Source organism: Podarcis filfolensis (genome assembly GCF_964270895.1).
Source record: "Podarcis filfolensis genome assembly, chromosome: 1".
Classification (NCBI taxonomy): domain Eukaryota; kingdom Metazoa; phylum Chordata; class Lepidosauria; order Squamata; family Lacertidae; genus Podarcis; species Podarcis filfolensis.
Window position 1 is genome coordinate 89034769 of NC_139604.1, and position 17622 is coordinate 89052390.

General features: G+C 42.0%; 1 long non-coding RNA gene across 4 annotated transcripts in view; it reads left to right on the plus strand.

Annotated features, from left to right (window-relative positions):
- LOC310759109 overlaps positions 1-12931 on the plus strand; it is a 29758-nt gene extending 16827 nt beyond the window's left edge. For 2 of the 4 annotated variants that reach the window (XR_014546216.1, XR_014546218.1), the window contains exons 4-6: positions 3104-3168; positions 10976-11193; positions 11338-12931. This is a non-coding gene — a long non-coding RNA (uncharacterized lncRNA). Of the gene's footprint in view, positions 1-2148; positions 3169-10975; positions 11194-11337 lie in introns of all 4 variants that reach the window. The other 2 variants (XR_014546217.1, XR_014546219.1) reach the window with 2 other exon arrangements.
- The last annotated feature ends 4691 nt before the right edge of the window (positions 12932-17622 follow it).

Consider the following 17622-nt stretch of genomic DNA (forward strand, 5'->3'; position numbering starts at 1 on the left):
CTGGATGCAATGGTTAGAAAGGACTGACATAACCCGAGACCAGGAAGAAGGGACGTTGGATAAAAACTAGAGAAAAAGAAAAAGTGTATAAAAAGAAAAATTTCTATTTTTGGAATTAGTGTAACACTAATGAAATATCAGGGATTATGCTGGAATGGAACCAATTGGCTTTAGTAAAAAGGATTTAAGGAGTTATGTAGAAATATGGCTTAAAATTTGAATTTTAAGACTTTTAAGGCAAGATAAGGTTAAAGAAATTAATGTAAATTGAACAATAGAATATAGCAAAAGATGGAAAGGATATGTTGAGTTAATAAACAAGATAGACTGTTAAGATAAATTATTTAAACAAAAATTGAGAAATATGGGAAGAATTTGCTGAAACAACGAATTAAGCTAGAATACAAAAAGGGAAGTGTGAGGAGGTCCAAGAAACAAGCAAATGAAAAGATGCAATATGGGATTAGTATTTTTTTATTGTTTTTTCTTTTTGTATTTTCTTTTTGATATATTTTTTTGTTGTATTTTTCTGTTCTTTTTTTCATACTTATGTATTTTTGAAACTTTGAATAAATATCATTTTTTTTTTTAAAAAAAGATAACCCCCAGAACAGCATGTGGAGAGGTTGGGGCGCAATTCCAATGCTTGCCCCAACGGAATGATCACCTTAACATATTGTTGAATGCCACCCTGTATGTTGATACAGTGGTACCTCGGGTTAAGAACTTAATTCGTTCTGGAGGTCTGTTCTTAACCTGAAACTGTTCTTAACCTGAAGCACCACTTTAGCTAATGGGGCCTCCTGCTGCCGCCGCGCCGCTGGAGCACGATTTCTGTTCTCATCCTGAAACAAAGTTCTTAACCTGAAGTAATATTTCTGGGTTAGTGGAGTCTGTAACCTGACGGGTCTGTAACCTGAAGCGTATGTAACCCGAGGCACCACTGTATTATTATTGGGTGGTATTCGGCCAAATTTTACTCAGAGTAACATTAATAGACTTAAATGGAACTACTCTGAGTAAAACTGAGCTGAATCCTGTTCATTGGATGGAATTCAATGTCATGCTAATACAATCAGTGTAAGCATTTCTTATACTTGGGGAGTGGGTGGCACTGTGGTCTAAACCACTGAGCTTCTTGGGCTTGCTGATTGGAAGGTCAGCGGTTCGAATCCACACGGCAGGGTGAGCTCCCGTTGCTCTGTCTCAGCTCCTGCCAACCTTGCAGTTCGAAAGCATGTCAGTGCAAGTAGATAAATAGGTACCGCTGCAGCGGGAAGGTAAGTGGTGTTTCCGTGCACTCTGGCACTCGTCATGGTGTCCCATTGCTCCAGAAGCGGTTTAGTCATGCTGGCCACATGACTCGGAAAGCTGTCTGTGAACAACCGCTGTCTCCCTCGGCATGAAGCAAGATGATTGCCGCACCCCATAGTCGTTTTTGACTGGACGTAACTGTTCAGGGGTCCTTTACTGAACAATCCCCACTCTTCTCCCCACCCCCAGCTGCTCTTCTGGGGGTTCTCCTGACCTTCCTGAGATTTTTTTGGGGGGTGCTGGGGGGAAGGGAAGGAAAAGTTCGTTTGTGCTGCCTCCACTAGTGCAACAACTTAGTTGAATCTAGCCCATGATCAGTGTAAGGCAGTGGTGTCCAAACTTTTTTCAAAGAGGGCCAGATTTGATGAAGTGAACATGCATGAGGGCCGGTCAAAGTCGTTGGGCTTCTTTTAAGGATTTTACCCCAAAGTTGTTGAGGGGTAGATAAACAGGCGAGAGCGCCTGTGGGCATGAAAGCAACTCGCATGGCGAACCCCTGCAAGAGCCTGTAGGCAGGCGGGAGTGCGAACTGCACAGTGGCCACGATAGAGAGCCACATGCAGGACGCCTGTGCAAGCCGGTCAGCAGCCAGAAAACAGAACAGGGCGCAGGTGGGCAGTTTCAAGGGTCGATGCTGGAGAGCTACAGCTCTCCGCCGATGCATTGACTCCTGGGCAGAACAAGCCGAACAGCAGGCACTCAGAATTGTTTGGGGGGGAACGGATTAAATTGACCAGGGGGCTGGATCTGGCCCCCAGGCTGGACTTTGGACATGCCTAGTGTAAGGGTACTAACTTTTCTGCTATGTCTTTAATATCTACACAAAAAATCAAGAATTTGATGGGGAAAGCTTCACTAGATGGATCTTGTCGTGTGAAGGGAACAGATGCCCTGCCAAAGAAGAAGTTATCCTAAATCTGGGCTGGCTCAAGACCTGGCATCCTACCATTCCTTGAACCATGTGTCCCTGCTCCAGTTCTCCAGTTCCTATTCCTGCAGCCGCAGCTGCTCAAATGCCAAGCCCAGGAATTAAGAGTCTGTTTCTCCTTTCATCCCTGGCGGAAGGGCTGCACTGGAAGTTCACTGGGAGCAACATCCGGAGGTTTTCCGTTTGCTACTGACACTGTGGAAGGGCCAGTGGTGTGCTGATCCCCCTCTGAGAAATCTTAAACTGCCAAATTGGTTCCCAACTAAAGTGAATGTTGATCTGCATTATCAGTGTTAGCACTACTTGTTAAGTTGTGGGTGAACATATCAGACGACACAGCGATTCTTCAAACAGCTCTTATTTATTCACAGGCCAGGACAGAACTGAACTGAAGGGCTCAGTCAGCCTGCTTATATAGAGCTCTATTACCACGTTACTGTAACAACTTTCTAAAACTATCCAATCACTGAACGTCACTTTCGACCCTTCATTTGCATAACTATCTACAGTATCCCCCTGCTGGCCCAGGGTGAGAACTTCAGTACATAACGCTACTTATGTGCCTTTACTCCACTGTCAGTTTCGTTAGAGAATTTAGACATGGAAACCGCTGGGCTCCTTTCAGAAAGTGGGCCCTTATATTAAATGTCAGTTTTAATATAAATGTCAATTTTCAGAATTTCTTTAAAATCTGCAACAGTGATTTTTTGATAAGATATTTAATAACAATAATACCCCCCCTGTTTTTAAACCATTGGCATATAACCAAGTGTGCTTCTGTGTCATAAAACTCTAAACATTCTTGGAGCCCTTATTTACTACCAGCTGGATCTATAGCAACATGTGTTTTGTGTATTATAGTGTCTCCTGTGTGTCAATGTGACATATGATTTATGCAAAAAGAATGACAGACCAGGTGAGAAAGCGTATTCCCTTTCTGTTTAAAAACTCTGTGACTCTAGATAAGAAGAGCAACCGGGAAGAAGGGAGAAGGAATGTCAGTTATTGATGTTGCAAAATTAATAACACTTGGGTTATGTCAGTGGGAGGTTAATTTTAGAGGGACTTTCACCGGTTATAAACAGCATGACCAGTCAGGATGTGGCTACAACTCTACTCCTTCCACCATAAGCCTGTGTTTTATTTCAAAAGTCTTCACTTCTGTATTTGGTTTCTCTTTTAGGAAGCGAAACCTGAGCTTATGGTGCCATGTTTAAATTCTTCGGTCAGAGTTCATTAAATAACTTTTTGTGTTTTTCTGCAGGGAGAATGCCTTGGATTATATGGTAATATAATATATTCTTGCTTTCAAACACTGTAAAAATTTTGTCCCAGAATCCCCCTCGGCCCCAGTACTCAGTATAACATGAACATGCCTGGTTCATAGAACATAATATGCTTAACCTGGGGCTAGTAACTACAATCAGTTCAGTATGTGGGGATTTGGCAAAGTGGGTTTATTTTTCAAATGCTTATTATGCTTTTTCAATATGATGGTATAGTCATGACCAGACATCTGCATATGATGTCTAAGCATGTGCCTCATTCAAATCAGTCCCTGATGGATGTCTTTCCAAGGGGTGACAGTGTAGGGAAACAAATTCAATTCATCTGCCTAATCTGTACTTTCCAAAACAATGCACAAACAGTAACACAGCTATTTAAATTCACTTATCCGAATTTTGCAAAGCGGTTCCCTAGCCAAGTAACGTGTCCAAAAATGCATGTACTGGAATGAAGTGTGTATAAAGATGCATAGTGAAAATTGCTTTGCCAAAATGTGTATAGTAGGCAGAATTGCACAAATATGTGTATAGTAGGAGAAATTCACGCTAAAACACTGAATTTTCATTAGGACTTATTTCTTAATAATTTTCAAGCTGATGTGGAACTGAACTTAAGAATGGAAAAATGAAAAACTAAGAGAAACCAAATTGACAGATTTGCCCATTCCTATGTGTGGAAGATTCTACCTGGCTTGCTACTGGATGCCAATGAGATAAGAATAGAAAAGAGACAATTCTACCCTGAAGTTTCCATAGTCTCCTGACTCATTGCTATATATATTTGAACCTATGGTGAGTTCTCAGCTAACCAAAATAGCACCTATAAAAACAGAGTTGGCCTTACTACTCTTTGCAAACAAGCCTAATTTTGACAAGAAAAGTCAGAATAATGGATTCTATAGTTGTCAGAGGAGACACATAGTTGCTTCTGCATCTGCTGGGCGAAGACCACCATGTATTGAACTGGCCCTCTGTTTTAATTTTAAAAAACATATATTAGATTTAATGAATTGTGAGCAGGGTTCAATGAAACAGTTGTGTGCTTCATTGGTTTACTATTAGTGAAACAGGAAGTTCCCTTCTCTTTCTCCCACTGCATACCCACACCCCCAAATCTGCTCTGGAGGGTTGGAGGACCCCCACAAACAGATTTAGGGGGTGCATGAGGGAAGAGAGGTGTGTTTTTATGTTGTGAACCACCCTGTGATCTTCAGATGAAGGGCAGTTAATAATAATAATAATAATAATAATAATAATAATAATAATAATGGAGAAAGTTCCATTATGCAAGGAGAAATATCTGAGAGATTTAGTGCTATGTTGAACACTATCCACAATATACAAAAGGGGTGATAAGAGAATGGGAATTTTGATCCTGCACAGAATCCCTTATCAGGCAAAATTAGAAAGTAGCTGGCACCCGGATCTTACAACATTATGACCTGGAAGTAAATCCTGTTGATATAACTGGAACTTGCTGGAGGCAAATGTTTTGTAAAGATGTAAGCAAGCAGGTAAGGTAGCCCAACAAAGAGTTCTGGATAACTTGCAAGCTTAGGTGAACAGAAGAGGGACCTACCCTGATATTCCCTTACCTACTTTTAAGATCTTGTTCTCAAGAAACTTAACACAGCAGCCATCTCACGTCTTGTTTAGGTCTAGTGTTTTGTTTTGTTTTTAATTTTTCACACACTAAGTCCTTTTTTTAATGATTCAAATAACTTTATTGAACACCTTCTTCTCTTTCCACAGCTCTGTGTGCTTTCTCATTTTGACTCACAGTGTGAGTGAAACAGTTCCATTTTAAGAGGCCATTCTCTTTCATCGTTAGGTTCTCATGTATTTGCTGCTGTAAGCATATTTCCAACATGCGGGGAAGTTTTACATACTCTGAAAACACCTCTGGAAATCCATAGTCGTTCTGTTTCAAATATGAGACCCATGTATTTCTACAGTCGTAGGCAAATACTTTTAACATGCATGTGTCTGGCTGATATATGCAGGCTAAAATCAAAACTCTCCTTGTTATCAGTGAGATAATCTAGTCAGTGTTTGAGAGATGATGTTGTGTAGTGGCTTTGAGTATCAACTGGGAAGTCCCTAGTTCAAATCTAACTTCAAGTCTTAAAGACATTAGGCAGCTTTGGTCAAACCACTGTTCTAAGCAGAGATGAGGACAAATTGGCATCCATGAGACCTTTATACCCAGTGCAAATAGCAGGCTTAGGAGGATATTTTTGTTGGTATTTTGGTGCAAAAAGAATTTCCATCCATCCCCAGCCTATTGTGTTCCCAGTTCAGCTTGCCTCCTGGTTGCTATGCCTGCCTGTTTTTAAAAAACCCTACACCTTAAGTGATTAAAAAAAATAATCTTTGACAGTCGTGATTATTACTGACACTTTTATTTTGATTTGGAATGCTATGTTAATTTTCTTTTATGCATATATTTTACTGTTTTGTAAGCCACCTGGAGAACATATGGAACATATTACAACAGGGACAGCCACCGTGGTGCCCTCCAGCATAGCTGTCAACTTTTCCCTTTTCTTGTGAGGATTCCTATTCTGAATAAGGGAATTTCCCTTAAAAAAAGGGAAACGTTGACAGCTATGCCCTCCAGATGTTGTTGGACTACAACTCCTATCATCCCTGACTACTGGCCCGGATGGCTTGGGCTAATGGGATGTGGAGTCCAGCAACAACTAGAAACTACCACGTTGGCTAGCCAGACTTTCCCTCCCAGCAGCCTCCTGTTTTGGAAGGATCTATGGGACCTGGTGTTGTATTGGTAGTAAGGTAAAAAGGTAAAGGACTCCTGGATGGTTAAGTCCAGTCAAAGGTGACCACAGGGTTGCAGCGCTCATCTCGCTTTCAGGCCGAGGGAGCCGGCGTTTGCCCGCAGACAGCTTTCAGAGTCATGTGGCTGACGGAAGCCAGAGCGCACGGAAGCGCCGTTTACCTTCCCGCCACAGCAGTACCTCTACTTGCACTGGTATGCTTTCAAACTGCTAGGTTGGCAGAAGCTGGGGCCGAGCAATGGGAGCTCACCCGTTGTGGGGATTTGAACCACTGACCTTCTGATCAGCAAGCCCAAGAGGCTCAGTGGGAAAGGTGAGGAGAGAGAATGGTCTAAAGCAGTGTGCAATACCTCTAGCTTATCTTCCCCCAATCCCTGCAATGATTCCTGGAATAAGAAAAGGGAAAGCCAACAAGCTGAACAACAACAACAACAAACTAGAGTTTTTTCTAAACAGAGAGGAGAAAAGAGGGAAGAAAGTTGTTCCTCTTACCTAAGATCTTAAAAGAGGAGACAAGAGTATAATTATTGAGTGATATGCAAATGAGTGATTTGCAGCACAGTTCTATACATTCTTGCTCAAAACTAAGTCACATCTAGTTAAATAGAGCTTAACCCAAACCTGAGCCCGATTCCACCCTTATTTTCTCATATCTGGCTCTGGCTTCACAGCCCTAGGCCAGGATGACCTGTAAGCTTCAGTCTCAGTCACTTCCTTGTCTCTGGAGCTGCGGCATACATGGCTGTCCACAGCACTTTTTCCAGGGTGCGTGTGCAAAGTTAAAGAATGGGGGGAAGCAGGCTAGTTTATCAGTGTAGTGGTTTAGCGCATCAGCTTAGGAGGCATTTGTGGACTTAAAAAAAAAAAAGATAGTGAATACCTCTTGTATTTGACGTTACAAATACATGCAAACTGAACATGCAAACTGTGGCTATTTCCACTCTCATTTCCTTTTCTGACAGAATTCATCCAAATTTTTAATCTCCACTGACCAAACACTTCAGACTCAAGGGCCAAAAAGCGCTATATTCCAGGCACCCCACAGGGTTATGTTAGCTAAGCCATAAGGGCTGCTAAAAACACTCCAAAATCTGGAGATGACAAACTCGATATTGTTTGTATTTTTGTCTTGTGAGGGACAAGTAAGAAATACAAGTTGAGTACAAGGATCTCCAGAGGAAGGGTCATCAAGCAAGGGGAAGAGGTAGGTTGTATCTCGGTCTCTCTTTGGCAGAGCTTATGCTCTTTCAGGTACTGTGGGCTGTGAAGCAGATACTCTGGTCGGCAACTTTGAGCCAAAGAAACAAAAGAGTATTTGTTGTTGAACTGAAGTAATGCTTGGTCTCCTAGTTAAAGAGTTACTGGATTTTACATGCTCTTATCCTCTTGCAGTGCAAGGGGCAAAGGGTTTAATAGGTTACCTGGCTTGTGGCCGATTACAATTAAAGGGGCACATTCAAGAAACAGAAATGACATACTTTTTCCTTTAGATCTCCATCCAAAGTCCGTATCACCCTCTTAACTCTAGCAGGATGCTTCAGTGCTCTTTTAATTAAAACAGAAAACAAACCATAAATCCTTCACCCAGACTTGTATCAAAGTTACTACATTTAGCACTGCACGTACAAGCTACTCAGAATAACAAATGTCTGGGTTGTCATTCATGAAGGGCCTTGGCTGTAAAAAGCCATTATTCAAGGAAGGCCCATCGCCATTTCTACTGAGACATAATAAACATGGCATGTGGGGGAGGAAATATGTGGAAATATACCATGATGTCCAACATTTTAAAACCTCATTTTCTATTTTTAAAAAAGAGGAGATGAATAGCCTATTAGAAAATTGGGGAGGTGGAGGGAATGAAGCAAAATGTGAGTGAGACATGCTCCACTAGTTCAAAATCTAGTTTTAAAACCCCAAAGAAACAGAGGGAGCCTCCTCTTAGATTCTGCCCAACTAGATTTTTCCTCAGACCCCTAGAAAATAATATTGTAAGACAATCCTAGACATGGGAATCATACACCTACTCGTTGATATTTTAACTCCTGAATTCAAACTTCTGAATAGAAACATATTGTTGTGAGTTGGGGACAGGGTAGGCTGTATGCCTGTGCGCAACTTCTAATTCCTGGAACCAGCAAGGATTCAATTGCTGGACTAGCTAGGCCAGCCTGGTAACGGCCCCCTAAGTATAGGTCCTATAGGGTAACAGTGGCTCTGTGGCAGAAGGGGAATGGGTGGGCCTCCCTCCCTCAACTGTCTGTTAGTTAGAAAGACATAAGTCCAGAATTGAGAGTTGAGTTGTGTGAGCTAGAAGCTGGATGCAAAAATTGCAGGCTGGAAACAGAGAGACAGAGCCACACAGGCGTTAATGCTGTGAGACCCTCCATCACAGACTCAGTTTGTATACATGTGTAAATAAACCATATACCATAAAGAAACCACAGTCTCTGCTGTGCCTCATTCTGAAGGAAACACGAAGCCTGGGTATGCGCCCAGAACCCCTGGAATCTCATACTGCTCAGATTGGTGTGGTGTGCAACAATATCACTTCCTTCACTTTGTGATAAGAAAATGCTTTTTTAAAAGATTCTCAGAGGCCCAGGGGGTGGGTGGCTTGCATAATTACCTGAAGCCCCCTTCTTGTTACACCCTGGCCCAATGTCTCAACAGGAGTGTACTTTCAATGTTGGAATGTTCCACCCTTGAGGGTGAGGGGCCCTGGGTACCATTCCTGCCCCTGCACCCCCAACTCACGGAACGGGAACCACACAATAAATACATGTTTGTATGCAATGTGCGCTACTCTCGTTCAGCAAAAAGATATTAACTCAGTTCTAGGATTTGTTGTTGGCATCTGTCTGTCTCAGGAGACAATGGAAGATTGTGCCTTCAGGGGTAAAACCAAACCATTGGGAGGGTTACAGCATCTGCTGTAGAGACCAAATCAGGGAGAGACATGTTTTATTGCAGGTGGGGCAGATGAAGGCATCCGATTTTGCTGCTATGGGTGCACCATGGCATTTTGAGATAGAGTGCTGATTATTTTAAATGTTATGATTATTTTATGAAGCCTCGCTGCTGATCATTTTAGCAGATATCTCTAGTTAATGTACTCATCCTCTCTTCCTAAGCAGCAAGTTGGATGCCAGTTCAACAAAATGCATATTCCTTCCTTGCTACCCTCACTCCCTCTGGTCTTCTCCTGTATCAGATTTTAGATTGTAACCCTCCTTGCGGCACAACCGTAGAGCCTGCCCTGATTACTTAGGAAAGAACCACGCACATTTTTGGCACTACATGAATAATATTAATTGTGATCGTAATCTAACTTTATACTCTGCCCAGGTGATAAAACCAACATTTTCTACAAGCATCTCCTTTGGATCCTTGCTGTAGTTTCTTTTGTGTGTGTCTGTGTGGAGAGGATATTATGACAGGAGAGGAAGGATTGCATTGTTTGATGAAAACCATTAACAGCCTTTTATTGTATTTTATGGTTCTGGTTTGTAAGGAAGGGTGAGGTATGAACATTTTAATTCTCTTCCCCCTTTTATAAAAAGAAATAAATAAATAAATCCTGCACCTGAGGGCATTTCCAACTCCCAAACTTTTGAAAGCTCTTTCCCCTAAGGAGCCTAGCCCTGCCTGCACAAATCTTTGAAGATGTTGCACTGTGCTCAGCAGCTGTTTCCATATTTTCAGTTCATAACAGTCATTTTTTTTGCAAGCTGTTGCTCTGGAAGCTGCCATTCGTGTTCCCCTATTCTCCCTCTGCCCTGCACTCCTCCAAATTCCTTCAACCCACCCACTCTCCATTGCATTGTCAAGCTCAGGAGGGGGAAGAAGCGACTCTCACAACCATCGCAGCAGTTTATAATTATGTTCCGGAAACAAGAGAGACAAAAACGGTTTGATTTTCTCCTTTCTGCTGACACCCTCCTACATTGGTCTTGACTTACCTTTCACATCTGCTTGGATCACAGTGGCCATGAATATTATTGACTTTTACTGTGACAAGATGCAAGTGGGGAGATCTGAATAAGATTCTTAAGGAAGGGGCCTGCTTGTTGGGTTGCTGTACAGCCTGGTGCAAAGGAGTTTAATTCCATACCAGGCCACTGCTTGCTTGCCTAAAGATAGTGCATCACTGCCACCACCAGGGGTCCTGTTAACATACAGGCCTCTGAGCCTGCAAGACAGTGACTTTCCCCAAACCACTCACATACCCTCCAACATTCCTCAGATGGAAATAGGGACTTTTGTCATGCACACATGATCCTCCTCGACCCTCAGTTTTTTGTAAAACAACAAAAACGAGCATTTTCACCACCACTACTCCAATGGAACGCACACCTTCCACTGTCTTGAAAAAACCCATTAATCCATATTCTATTCTATTCTATTCTATTCCATTGTAGATTTACAAAAAGCAAATCACACACTAATAAATACATTTTAGAAAGGGGCAAGATTAGACGTGGACACACAAATCATTAAAAAAATATCAAGACTCCTTGCACTCTTCTCTGCTCCCCCTTTCTTCGCACCCAGGACAGCCCTTGCCCATGACTGCATACTGGAGCCAAGTGGGGCTGGGTCTCAGTGGTGGCTGCCTTTTCTTCTCCTCCTCACCTACTCTCCAGCAGCCGCTATGAGCTGCCTGATGGAGGAGGCCAGCAGTGGTGGCCATGGAGAAGAAATGGGATGCCCCCTCACAGCCACCGCCGTTGAGGACAAGCACCCACTCATCCTCCCCGAGCTCAGCACTGGTGGTGGTGAAATAGGACATTCCAGGATCAAATCAGAAGCTGGGATGGTTTTCATAATTCTGGGACTGTCCCTGGAAAATAGGGACACTTGGAGGGTATGCACTCATGATTTCATATTTGAGTAACAACGTGAACTTTGATTTCTGAGTTCAATGCTAAGCCACTAATCCATGCTGGCAGTAATACTTCTTTCTAACCAATCTCTAAAGGGTGCTTTTTTCTTTTCTCGTGCATTTCAGTCCGTTTGTTGGAAACTTATTGGTTGCAGTCCCAGGATCTGCTGGTTCAGCTCTTCCAACACGTCATTCCATCAGGACACCTAGTGACCTGTTTAATCTCCAGCTCTTCGCTTCTGACTTCTTCTTGTAAATGATTTATCAGCTGGCGTGGATCCCTGTTTGCTTAAGGAGGCGTGTAGTGACCTCTAGCATGGCCTGTGTACAAAGATGCAAACAGCATCTTTGATTGTGAACTTTTATACAACAAGCAGAAGGCCACCTCATGGTAAGGGCTAGAAGTGAAAGCGGACCTCTATATGGAGCCTCAAGTGGTATTAGCACTATAAACAGGGAGTTGTTGTACAACACTAGTCTTTGGAATGACTAGTTCATCATTGATAACATCTCAAATGCACCAAGAAAGAAATAACCAGGAATGGCAGGAGCAGGGGGCTGCAATGGAAAGGACAATCTTTGAACAAAATTGACCTGCACATGTATCACATATTTAAATGCACTCTACACCAGGTCAGATTTTAGAAACGTTGATCAGAAAAAGACAGGTTTTAACAACTGGCTTTGCATTAGGTGGGCAGCAAGAGTCACAACTCACCCACAACTGGGATCATGGAGAGGGGGGCGAAAGGAGAATAAAAATAATTTTATCAGTAACTGAAAAATAGAGAGGAGATTGTTTGACTGGGGAAATTAGGATATTTATCATCACCATGTGGCAGAGAGATGGCCAGAACTCTGCAGCGACTCAAATTCTTTAATGTATTAAAAAGCAATTACAGTAACTTAAAAAGCAATATAGTTATACAAATTAAAACACTAAAATGGACAATAAATTAAAACTACTATAATTGAAACTATAGTAGTTTCAGAACAGAACAGCTGTGTTAAGTTAAATAATAATAATAATCTGGTGCCCAAATGAATTCACAGAAAATGCCTCCTGGATTTGCTTGGGAAGGGAATTCCAAAGTTGTGGAACCCAAAGCCTCCTGGAGAAAGGCATATTATTATCTCAAGGGCAGGCACTTAAATGGGAATACCTTATAACATGCTAATGATGTCCCTTATGACTGTTTGGCCCCATAACACTATAAGAGCAAAAAGGAGCTCTGGTGCATGTATGTATGTATGTATGTATGTATGTATGTATGATAAATACCGGTAAATAAATGATTAAAAATACATTAAAACATCAGTCATTAAAAGCTTCGCTAAACAGGGCTGCCTATAGATGTCTTCTAAATGTCATACTGTATAGTTGTTTATTTCCTTCACATCTGAAGGGAGGACGTTCCACAAGGCAGGTGCCACTACCGAGAAGGCCCTCTGCCTGGTTCCCTGTAACTTCACTTCTCACAATGAGGGAACTGCCAGAAGGCCCTCAGAGCTGGACCTCAGAGTCCGGGCAGAACAATGCAGGTGCAGACGCTCCTTCAAGTATACATAGCCAAGATGGAAGGCAGATTTGGAAGTAGTCATCATAAAAGAGGTCGCTGAGGGTCTGAGAAGGACAGAGAGGGAGAAGAGAATGTGAGGAGAGTAGTTATTTGCTAGAGTGAGGTAATTTATATGCAGTGATTCTGAATGGGTGGAACCAGGCAGACTACTTAACCCAATTATCTTCATTTTATAAATGTCTACATACACATTCTAATTGGGTGCTATCATTTAGAAATCTTGACTGCTATTCTGATTTTGCTGTGGCACTGTAATGAAAACACAAGCATTTCTTAGGCAAGGCCCCTTAAGATTTGATCAGCAATAGGGCAGAATGCTGACGCAGAAAGTTTAAACCAGGAGTAGCCAACATTATGTCCTCCAAATGTTGTTGGACTACAACTCCCATCAGCTTCCCTTCCAACTTTGTGGATTAAATGAACATCAGGAGGGCTTCATGTTGGCTACCCCTGGTTTAAGCTATGGGCTTGGCTATTTTGTTCTCTAAACCCAGCTGTACTCAGCTCATCCCAGGCTATCAAAAGGGAATCCTAAGAGCTGCTTAACACATTTTGAAATTATAATATCAAATAGGCTTACCTTATCTAATCAGTTTCACATGATTACTCTTTCCTTGATTTCAACATCACAGAAAGAGAGAGGGAGGCTTGCAAACTTAGAAGCTTATGTGGTGTGGCATATACGGGTTGGATGAGGGCACATCCGAAAGAAATATTTGTCACATTAAATTGATGAGGTCAAGCAGTCTCCTCCAATCTCCAAGGACCCTCAGTTCTATAACCATGTTTCCTGGGACGAATGGGGTGTTGAAGTCCAAAATCTGTACCGTTTAATCTATACTGTTTTATTTTTATTTAGAACTCTTTTACTTGTGTTTATTGTATATTGTTGTAATCTACCCTGGGACTTTGTGGTGAGAGACAAGTAATAAATTTATAAATACACACACACACACTTAGAGAATGCCAGGTTAGTGTAAGATTATTGTTGTTGTTGTTGACTTATATTTATTTATTGGTTTGTTTGTGGCTTGTATAGGATATTTTGCTTTTTTAATGTTTGATGTTTTGTTGTGTTTTTAAATGTGTTGTAAGCCGCCTAGAGTGGCTGGGGAAACCCAGCTAGACGGGCGGGATATAAATTAAAAAATTATTATTACAGTATTATTATGAGGAATAACAATATTGGGGTAAGTTTATTGCCTCAGAAAGCAATGTCTGGATGGCCTTGACTAAAAGTAACCCAGTTGAACTCTGTTCTGCAGACAACTTTCTGGCCTCTTTCTTGCATACTAGAATTAGGGTTACTTCCATACCTAATGTAGCAGTGCTTTAATGTAGCTGCAAAACCAAGGATAGGATTACTAGATCAACAGATTATATACATTCCACATCTTCGTAACTTCTGGTTGACCAGCATGGCCATAAACATAGGAAGGAACCCAGTCTGAAAAGCAGGGCACCTTGAGTTCCTTATAAGAAGGGCAGGACTTAAATGTGGTTAGTGTGTTATGTCGATAATAGAAAAGTTTAGAGAATCCCATTGCTCCTGCCATCAGAGATCATTATGAAACTCTTAACATTGAGATGGGTTGCCATAGCACAGGTTTTACCTTGCCTGGGCCGGTTCACTCCAGCGGAGATCCCTCAAGAGGGCCGGACTGCTCTCATGTGTGCACGCCCACGATTTCTGGCGCCGCGGAAGTGAGTCCCCGTGCCGCGCTGGTTTAGCGCAGCCTGCGGGGGCTCGCCAAGCGGGCAGCTCAGTTTGGGGGCAGCTCATGGGCCGGTTAAACGACCCCTGTGGGACGCTTGTGGCCCATGGGCTTTAGGTTGCCTACCCCTGCCATAGCATATACAGTATGTAAAAGTTTTCAGTTTTTCCCTGCGTTTCTAGCCTAAAGAGAAAGCTGTTTTAATATACGGTTTCCTTCATTTATATTGTGATTTAATTTCAGCAGAAATCACTGCTTTTATGAAAGAGGAAGATTTTACTGATATTATCGTTTACATATACGGTGGTACCTCGGGTTACATACGCTTCAGATTACATATGCTTCAGGTTACAGACTCTGCTAACCCAGAAATATTACCTCGGGTTAAGAACTTTGCTTCAGGATGAGAACAGAAATTGTGCTCCAGCGGTGCGGCAGCAGCAGGAGGCCCCATTAGCTAAAGTGGTGCTTCAGGTTAAGAACAGTTTCAGGTTAAGTACGGACCTCCGGAACGAATTAAGTACTTAACCCGAGGTACCAATGTACCGTGGTAGACTTGGCTTCCTATTCTGCATTGTTATAATAGAATATGCAAATCAGTTTCCCTGCAGCATCGGCTTATAAACCAAAGATACATATAAACAAACATGCATTGAGGTAAGGGAAGCCAGTCTTGTAAAGTACAAACAGCAAATTCATTCATGCTTAGAGTTAAGTTGCTTCAAGCAGTTTGCCGCCTTACTCTAAGAAGCAAGCAAGCTCGTTACCTGTTGTAGCAAACCTTCAACAGGAGACTTAAAAGAGAAGACCTGTTTGGAAAGCAAGGATAAATATCAAGCCAAATGACTGAACAAGACGATTTGAAGGACTTGGGACTGGGCAGAAATACATTTCAGCCAGGACAGATTCGAGTAATTCAAGACATGGCTTGCAGGGTCAGGACAAGGTGAGGCAAGAATTGTATTATGAGTCAACCACCGCAGGAAAAGAGGGAGAGCTCCTGAGAAACTGTCAAAGCTCATTGCTGTGGGATATCCCCCAGTGGTTTAAACTTATGACCAAATACACAGAGAGCTTCCGCGACAGAACGTTCTAGGGAGTAGCTGGGCCACAGATAGGAAGCTGAGCACAATCAAGAGGATGCCATACTGAAGAAAGCAACAAGTCCCAGCCACCCTAACATCACACATGCAGAGCTAGATTAAGAAACTTGTTTCTAGTACTCTAGCAAATCCTTTATGACCTAGAACAAACCATCAGACAACAACCTTACACTAAGCTATGAGGAGTGAAGGTGTGGCAATTTCACCACTGCAGTTCCCACCACTGAATTTCAGATAAGCAACAGCCTTAATTACATTCAAATAGAAAAGCTTTTCTGAGCATCGGAGAGGCAAGACTCTGCCCCAGATCCCAACAGTGTTGTGTGAAGTGCTTTAGTTTGGGAACTGCATTTACATAATTAACACCATGTCTAATTTAGGTCCAAGACCAGTCAAACTACAACATTATATATGCCTTTCTCACAGTGCGTTACTTGGAAGGGAGCTCTACTGAACTCAGCAGGACTTGGGTCAAAGTACGTTTGCTAGAATCCTATACTTGGAAGCAAGCCCCATTGAACTTGGTTACTGATGAACTTTGGAGTCAACACAAACAGAACCAGGCTGTATGTGCACATGTACAAATATATAGTGCAGCAGTCCAGCCAAAGTTAAGCATGTGGCTAATTCTCCTATTGCCATCCATGGGACCTGACTTTGGGTCCTTTTTTAAAACGCTTGTAACAGAACTGGTGAACCTTACAGCCTGCATGCTATTTTTAAAGAGTTATAGCAATAGTGATCAGTCAGCTGCAGCATGAACGCCATCTAGTGACTGAAATGTGCCTTTAGATTTCACCCAAACAAAATTGATTTTCACTCAGGCCTTTCATATTAATGGTTTATTTGCCACTTACTCCCAAAACAGCTTTCTATAAAAACCATCCATTACTTCTTGCATTTTTACCTCCTCTCTAAATTTTATATATACATGAGATTCCAGGATTCTAGGTCCTTGATATCTATCTGAAACCTAAACCCAACTCTGGATTTATGTACCTAAATCCGGGCCAAAAGATAGAATTGCCTAGGAAAAAAAATCAAGAGCATCCCCTAGTGGTGTAAATTGTTCAGCACAGCTTCCCCTCAGTGCAAACCTCCCACTCCTAGGTGGAAAATCAGCCTTATTGCTGTTTTTAACAAAATAAGCTGTAAGCTTTGGTAATTAAAATCCACACAATTGCTTTACTGAAAAGAAGTGCAAAGCCTGCACAGATTTACAAAGTAAGTATTCGAACTAAAAGTTGTGCGTATTTTGAGTTTGAGAAAGATGTGCGTATCATAGGTATGTTGAAAAAAGCCTCAACTCAAGAAAGTTTTCCAAAGGGAGAATTAATGTTAAATCTTCAGTGTTCAATATCCTGGTTATATTTGCATGATCAGAAGAAAGCCACCTTTTAAATTCATAATCCTGCAGTACAGCAGGTTCTAGGTTCTAAAAAAGCAATTGACTCAACATATTTCCAATCTGATTTGCAAAAGGGGCTAAGTGTGATTTGAAAAAAATTAGCCACCCTGTTAGATACATCAAGCATTTTATGCTTCTCTGGAGGGGAAGACCCTGCGCAAAATTCAGATACCTTCTCTCTGGCAGTGACATCAACAACAGATGGACTCCATCCTATCCATCCCGGATTACTGGCTGGTGCTGATGGAAGGTAAGAGTTCAGCAACTTCTAAAGCAGAGCATTCCAAACTTTTCATGTTGGTGACACTTTTTATACAGACATCATTTCACAACACAGCAATTCCGTTTTAACCAGAAGTTAAACTAACCCCTTTCCAACCCCAGGAGGAGAACACCCCAAAACACTGCAGCTGACATACTAACGTGTGGTGGGCCCAGGCCTTATCCACAAATTGAGTGATATACAGTGGCACCTCGGGTTACAGATGCTTCAGGTTACAGACTCCGCTAACCCAGAAATAGTACCTCGGGTTAAGAACTTTGTTTCAGGATGAGAACAGAAATCACGCAGCGGTGGCACAGCAGCAGGAGGCCCCATTAGCTAA